Source organism: Macrobrachium rosenbergii, chromosome 53 (assembly GCF_040412425.1).
Source record: "Macrobrachium rosenbergii isolate ZJJX-2024 chromosome 53, ASM4041242v1, whole genome shotgun sequence".
Lineage (NCBI taxonomy): Eukaryota > Metazoa > Arthropoda > Malacostraca > Decapoda > Palaemonidae > Macrobrachium > Macrobrachium rosenbergii.
Genome location: NC_089793.1, coordinates 18,650,324 through 18,657,823, shown reverse-complemented (window position 1 = coordinate 18,657,823; position 7,500 = coordinate 18,650,324). Strand labels below are relative to the sequence as shown.

The 7,500-nt window shown below is 36.5% G+C and overlaps 1 long non-coding RNA gene across 1 annotated transcript in view; it reads left to right on the top strand.

Moving 5' to 3' along the window:
* LOC136834333 (uncharacterized) overlaps positions 1-7,500 on the top strand; it is a 921,310-nt gene that overhangs the window by 651,628 nt on the left and 262,182 nt on the right. The window lies entirely within an intron of this gene.

The window sequence follows — 7,500 nt, the reverse complement described above, 5'->3', positions numbered from 1 at the left end:
CCAGGTGACGAATCACTTATCAGTTATAGTTCCCCTTCTGTATTATTTCCGAGCTAGAGTGAATTGAATATTAAACGGCATTTGTATCTTAATGTTTGCGAATATAACAAAAATGTGACGGTGATGTAACAAAACTCACATATATATATATATATATATATATATATATATATATATATGTGTGTGTGTGTGTGTGTGTGTGTGTGTGTGTGTGTGTGTGTGTGTGTGTGTGTGGGGTGGGTAGATGTGTATTGCTTTGTTTGTGCGTGTGGGGAGATCGTTCCGTGACAGGTTAATTGGCAAGCTAAGTTTAAAATTTTAGATTTTTATTGGATTAAGATGAAGCATTGAATTAAGAAACTAGTAGGTAAACAACTCAAGTGAGTCGCAACTACGGTGGCAAGAAAGGCCATGGGGCTAGCAAAATTGGTGATTATCAAAAGGCAGAGTCTCGGGAGACTCTTGTTCTGAAGGGGTAACTTACAATGAATTATATATATATATATATATATATATATATATATATATATATATATATATATATATATATGTATATATATATATATATATATATATATATATATATATATATATATATATATATATGTATTATATATATATATATATATATATATATATATATATATATATATATATATATAATACACACACACATACATGCTTGCATGCATGCGTGTGTGTGTGTGTGTGTCTGTGTATGTGTTACTGTTGAATTCTAATTTCCATTATAGTGGGAAGTAATGAATTTAGGTCGCTGAAGAAGGTTGTTAGCATTATGCATCTCGTCAGCATACACACGACAAATACCTTCAAGGCACGTGAAACGGAACAGACTGTTCGGATTGAATCACTTCATGGATCTCTTTGTAACAAAAATACCAACGAAAATAGACCCAAATTCGACCAAGAATGACCCATCCTACCCAGCAAGGAAAGGCGTGGTCGAGGCACGATCTTGCAATGGTATTGATATCGTGAAGTTGTGTGCCGGATATAAGCTCAAAAAAAATATTAGGTTTGCAAGGAGAAAAATAAACTTTTCCTCTTTCTGTACTTAAAAAAAAATCAGAAAAAATATCTAGTAAGAATTCATGCTGATAAAAGAAATTGTAAACAAATAGAAATTATGCTGCATTTACTCGTCCTTTCCTCTTCTATTATGGTAAGATTCTTTCTCAGATTTCGCTTACTTGAATTCTAAATACGGGCCAAATTGCAAAATAATGTAAAGCAATGTCTTTTTATAGGTAATTTTCTCATATTATGCCCTATGCGCGCTAAGTTGGTGTAAAGGATGTATGATTCGGATATTTGAGGAAAAAAAGAAGACGGGGCTAAGAAGTTGCTGGCTAGGTGCCGTGCAAGAGGTATTTGGACGGAGAGTGAAATTAGCCCTTTTTCCTCGAAGAAACCGATTCAGTCTGTTGAACTAACCGAACTTTTTTGAGATGACTGCGATTTTAGATAAACCCCGTAAGAACATCTAATGTACTCCTCTGATTAGCCAGTAACAGCCATCTGTTAACTATAAAGAACAAAGCAGTCCTCGGTTGAAATTCTTCCCGAAAGCCGTCATCCTGAGGCAGTCTTTAACAAATTGGTTTGTCGTTCAACGGACAATAAAGAGATCCTAAATACCCTACTTGGATATTTCTTTATAAAAATATCTTGCGGTCCTCCTTCCAGATATAACGCATCTAATAGTTTTTGTTTCCTAAATAGCCTTTCCAGATGAGAGGAAATTATGAAAATGGTGTGCTGTTCCAAAAATGTATATGTTGTATGCAGCGATAGCAGACCAATTTCCATCATACCATTGCTCTCTAAGGCTGCAGAAGTTGATCATCAAGTTCTTATATAGTTACCTTGAATCTAGACACTTGCTTCGTAGACAACCAGTATGCCTACGGGAAACAATTAGGTATTTGAGATGGCCTTCCATGTCTTACTTGTTTGATACAAGAAAACCTTGGCAGTGGATATGAGACCAGAATTGTTCAAATTATATAAATGATGCCTTTGTCCTTGATTTAAGAATAAGTGTTTATGGGTAAACTTTTCTTTTACTTTGCCGGGGAACGTTGCATACAGTCCCAAACAAAGTTTTTAGGTGACCCAGCGACAGATAGTGCGGTTAACCTATTGTGCTTGGTTTTATTTCGGGTAGGGTTCTGGGAACATTGTAATTATTAGTGTTTACTGGTAACATGGCACATGGTATATGTGAAGTAGAGTCTCTGCTGACCGTAACAGAGATCTGGAACAGACCAGTAAGTGGTGCAGGCAGTATGGTATGAAGGTACCACATCATGCTTTCATTCCCATAGGTAACATAATACTCACCACTTTTGAATGATCCACATTTCATGATGTAACTCCTAACCTGGAGCTTTCTTTTGCCGGCATACTCTACTATCAAATACTGCAAGGTTACCTGTACCTCTTGATATGATGGCAATAATGTCATGTGCTACAGATCTTTTGCGCTGTCATTATTAGAATGTTGTTCCCCCTCTGGATGCCAGCAGCTTTCAGAGATCTCTATCAACAAGACAAGAAAACTCGAAGTGGTAGTTTCCTTTGTGTTCCTCAACAATGGCATTTATCGTTTAGACCGTCGTCGAAAAATAACCGGTTTCCTCATCTTTACGTAAGAAAGATTTGGGTAATAATGGCAATAATAATCAAGCAGTATCTTTGTGGAGACGGAGAAAGGGGAGTGTTTGTTTGTATATAACCAGAAACAGGCGTCTCCAGAATGCAGTTCAGCGCGATCTCAGAATGAGAGTAAGTGTATCCCGAAAAGCATAAGGATATATTGTCACATAAAATCAGTTGCAAACGGAACCCCAAGGATGAGTGCAACACACATATTATATATATATATATATATATATATATATATATATATATATATATATATATATATATATATATATATATATATATATGTGTGTGTGTGTGTGTGTGTATTATATATGTGTACATATATTGTATATATATATATGTGTGTGTGTGTGATTGTGGCTGGATGGGCTCACATAGCTGGTCAAAAAAAACATTTTGGGTTCTGATAAAATGTGTAAAATTTAAGTTTTGTCGAAAAGTTTCCTACTCAAGTTCATATTTTGGCTTGCCATTCAAATTCAGATTCAGGTTCATCTGAGCAATTTTGCAGCGCAGTTAAGATCTTACTGACTCGACTCTCATTCTCTGTTTCCTTCCTTTTGTCTCTCTCTCTCTCTCTCTCTCTCTCTCTCTCTCTCTATATCTATATATATATATATATATATATATATATATATATATATATATATATATATATGTGTGTGTGTGTGTGTGTGTGTGTGTGTGTGTGTGTGTGTGAAACTCGTGTAAAACAGCCATTGTGCTCTCATTTCTTAATAGCCTCGGGCATTACTCCAATCTGAGTCAGTTGTCGTAAAGAAATTATCGCATTCCCTTGCTTGTCTCATGAAGGAGTTTATCTTAAGTAAAAACTAACTCCCGTCTCACTGTCGATAACAAAATGTCTTTTGTAGAACAGATTTTTAATATAAGATTTTAAAGTAATTATTAGACACCGTAAATCATTTGTACTTCTCAAAACTTTATTCCAGATACAGTGTGGGGAGCAGAAGGGAGCGGAACAAGGGATTAACAATTTTGAATAACTTACAGACCGAGGCTGAAATATTTCAAAATATCCACCAATGGTATCGTTTCAGGATGAAAGAGGGCGGGGCTAAAAGGGGCGTGGTCTCTTGGATAAGGGGAGGCGCTAATGTACTTATGATCCTAATAGCGAAATAAAAACATAAACGAAGAGCGGTTTCCCTTCCCGTGACGTTGCCCAGCCGTTGGCAAAGGAATTGAGAAATGCTTCAGAGATATTTGTGTGCTTCATACATTACTTAAATTGCTAGATGCAATGTAAGAGATTTTCGTCAGCGAATGACTGGAAATAAGTCTAAAAAATACAAATCGATTTTGTGAATTATGTTCATTTTGTGTGCATTCTCTCTCCTCGCATAAAAATCAATATTCTATATATATATATATATATATATATATATATATATATATATATATATATATATATATATATATATATATTACGTATTAATAATTAATGAACACGTAGTAGCATAAAATCATATCGTAAACTTTTGACTGAACGCGAGAAGATTTTATTTCCTTTCTTGATATCACATTTGTTAGTCAAATAATTTACGAGGCACTAATTCTTTTACATGGACAAATGGGTAATGTGCAGTATAGAGAATCAAAATTATAAACTTCGGCATGGTTTAGACTTATAATTTGTATTTTTTGGGTTTGAGGGGTTTACAGCTATTTAAGCTGACCCGTTTCTAGCTCGAAGAAACAGCAGTGAAGTTTCTATGGAATGTTAAGAAAACGTTCTTTATTTTTCCTCGTGCGCACATTCTGCATTGATTATCTTTTTTTGTCTGTATTAAATATATATGCACGTGTCTGCCCTGATGTGTAAATAAGCATTTAATTGCTGGCTTCCTACCCTTATCTACACATATTTTCATCATAAGTCTTCCCAATTTACTCAACACGCAACGATTGTCTTTAATAGTTCTGTAACGTCTATGCCTGAAGATTGAATTAATGACAGGATTACCCGGGCACTATCGGAGAGCTCGTCAAAAGTTATTATTTTCTTTTATTTATTGCCTAGATAGAGGATAACGCATTCAATGCGGTATTATTAAAGACAGCACAGCGAGTTATGTGTTTGTGTGCGTTCATGCGAAAGAGGACTTTTTTCTCAACTTTTTTTTTCACCCCCCCTCAGCGTGGTGGTCATAATGAACAGCCCCGTCAACATTAGTCACTGTGTGTATTAATATCTCTAATGTTGCATTTGGCAAAGCTATCGAGATGTAGCAGATCCAATGATACAATGATGAAGGTAATTCTTGGTGCAGGGTCGGTATCGAAATGTCTTGGCAACTTTTCTCTAGTGCTGCGTTCCTCTTGAAAGCTATCTAAGGCTGGAAAAAATTCTCTTTTGGATGTCTTTAATACGGTTCGTAATCTTTGGTTAACAAACAAATTAAACCGTCGAAGTGGAACGCATGTGAATTATAAACATGGAATCAATTCAGCTTTAGTCTTCCATTTCATAAAATGTCTGTGACGCCTGTAGTGACTTTTCATAAAAGATTCAGTTGAAAGAAACATACATTTGTTACAATATACTGGCATAGATACGCACACGATTATCATGAGTAAAGAAGCGGTAAGTGACATTTCTTATTAGAACTTCTTTACGAATGAAGTATCAATGAGCAAGAAATATATGCATACTTTTAATTAACTGGAAATTGTGACACGACACTAACTTGGTATTGTAGGGTCGATCGCTTTTTTAAATTTTTTACTCTCCATGTTATTATTTGTTCTCTGTTGATTACAAATATAACAAATCTAACTCGATATATCTGATCTATGGCATATTGTAGAGTTTGGGGTGGCAAAATCGTAGGTCAGTAGTTTCACTTCAAAACATACATTGTTAGTCATTGTAGCGACACTACGAGAACAAAATTTTTTTTCTAGTTATTACATTCTAACTTGATCCATCTCAGTCCCTCAGGCCTGACTAGTAATGCTTCATCCGTACCCACATTAAGTGATCACAGGTAAATGAAAGGCACCCCCACCCCTTGAGGGCATGGCAGTACATGCCAAAGTGGGGTGAGGGGGTTTGCCGTTCCGCTTGCATTTAAGTGAGGGATGCGGATTGCTTCAAGACCCATCTTCAAAAGAGATTCAATCAAAACCCAACCTCCGGCCACAGAAGCTTGTTGGCTAATGTGTTTTGCTTTCTGGCGGAGGACAAAAAGATGCTTGGTGTGCTTCAGTTTTCCGGACCCTCGGCTTCAGTTCTACCGCCTTCTCCTAGTTGTACGCCTTACACCTCTTCCTGCCTTTGCCTTTTTTCGGGCCGGGTCTAGAAAAAGGTTTCAGTCGCCCATCTGTTTGACCTTTGGCCAGTAAGACAGTTTTCGTGTTTTGTTTGAGAACTGTTATGTGCGCTCTCAAAATGGTGTCAAAATAAAACCGTTTTCCATGCAAGCGTGGATAGTAAGACTTGTTTTTGCATTTAGATATTTGTTTTTTCAGTTTTGGTTAAATAGCCAGTGTAAGGAAATAGTACTTACTTGCATATGAATCAAAACATTCCTGTTTTATTGTTTCCGGTAGAAAATCAACTGTGAACGAAGTGCGAAATGGTTGACGTTTCAGATGTCACACTACTGATTGGGGATACTGATGAGACACCACAGGAATTTGTGAAAGATTGTGAAAATATTTGCATTAGTCGAGAGTTGATAGCAGCAGGATTAAGGTAATGAATGTTAATATGGATGGTAGAAGAACAGAAGTAGTTGATTTTCATAGGTCTTTGGAAATGAAAGTAACAAATAATGTTAGGATGGGAGAATGGGAAGTCACCGAATATATAAAGCAAGAAAGTTTGCACGTTTTGTCTTAAAGATTGGAAAGAGACTCGGAATTTCTAAAAAAAAAAAAAAGTTAATACAGGAATGTATGAGGCTACACAAAAGCAGCTGGCCTTTATGGAAATGAAATTGGAATGCTGATTGTGGCTTAAATAAAAAAATTGAAGGTCTTGAGGTGAATTGTCTGCTAGATTATATGGTGAAGAAGAATGGAATGGAATTTTTGAGACTGATTGAGTAATGGAATTCAAGCTGTCAAGTCAAGCACTGGGCACTTTCGGCTATTTAGGGCTTAAGACAGTGTATTAAGGGAGTTGGAGTGGATGGACAGAAATATAAAGAGGCAGAAAATAAATGAAATGGAACACAAGGATATAAAAGTGGAATGGGAGAAGACACACAGTTGCACTTGAAATAACAATAAGAAGTGTTGGACAGCAAGACAAGAAAGACAGCGGGAACGGAGGTTACGTAAAAGGCTTAGAAAGGATGAAACTAGGAAAAGGCTTAGAAAGGATGAAACTAGGAACCGAAAGGACGCTGCAAACACCCTTAAGTAATGCCTGCAGTGCACCATGTGAGGTACTCTGGCGGCACAACCCCCTACTGATGGAATTTTTGAGAAATATGGAGATCAGTAGAAGTGTGAAATGTTGGATCAATGTGTTTTGCGAGGGTCTGGTCATGTGGAAAGAACGGAGAATGATAGGTTGAGGAGAAGAGGGCTTAATTCGGAAGTTTTGGGAGTGAGGAGGAGGGGAATGCGCAGAAAAGCCTGGATAGATGAATAGCAAGTTTTTGAAACGGAGGGTCTTATAATTCAGAAAGCATAAAAGTGAGTGCAAGATAAGGGTGAATGGTACAGTACATGCAGAGGGAATTAATGTGATACTAATGAGCCGTTTGCGTAGGTTTATGAAGCGACTAATGTTGTGAAAGGTTTCATTCACAATGTAGCGATAAAATGTAAACTTGG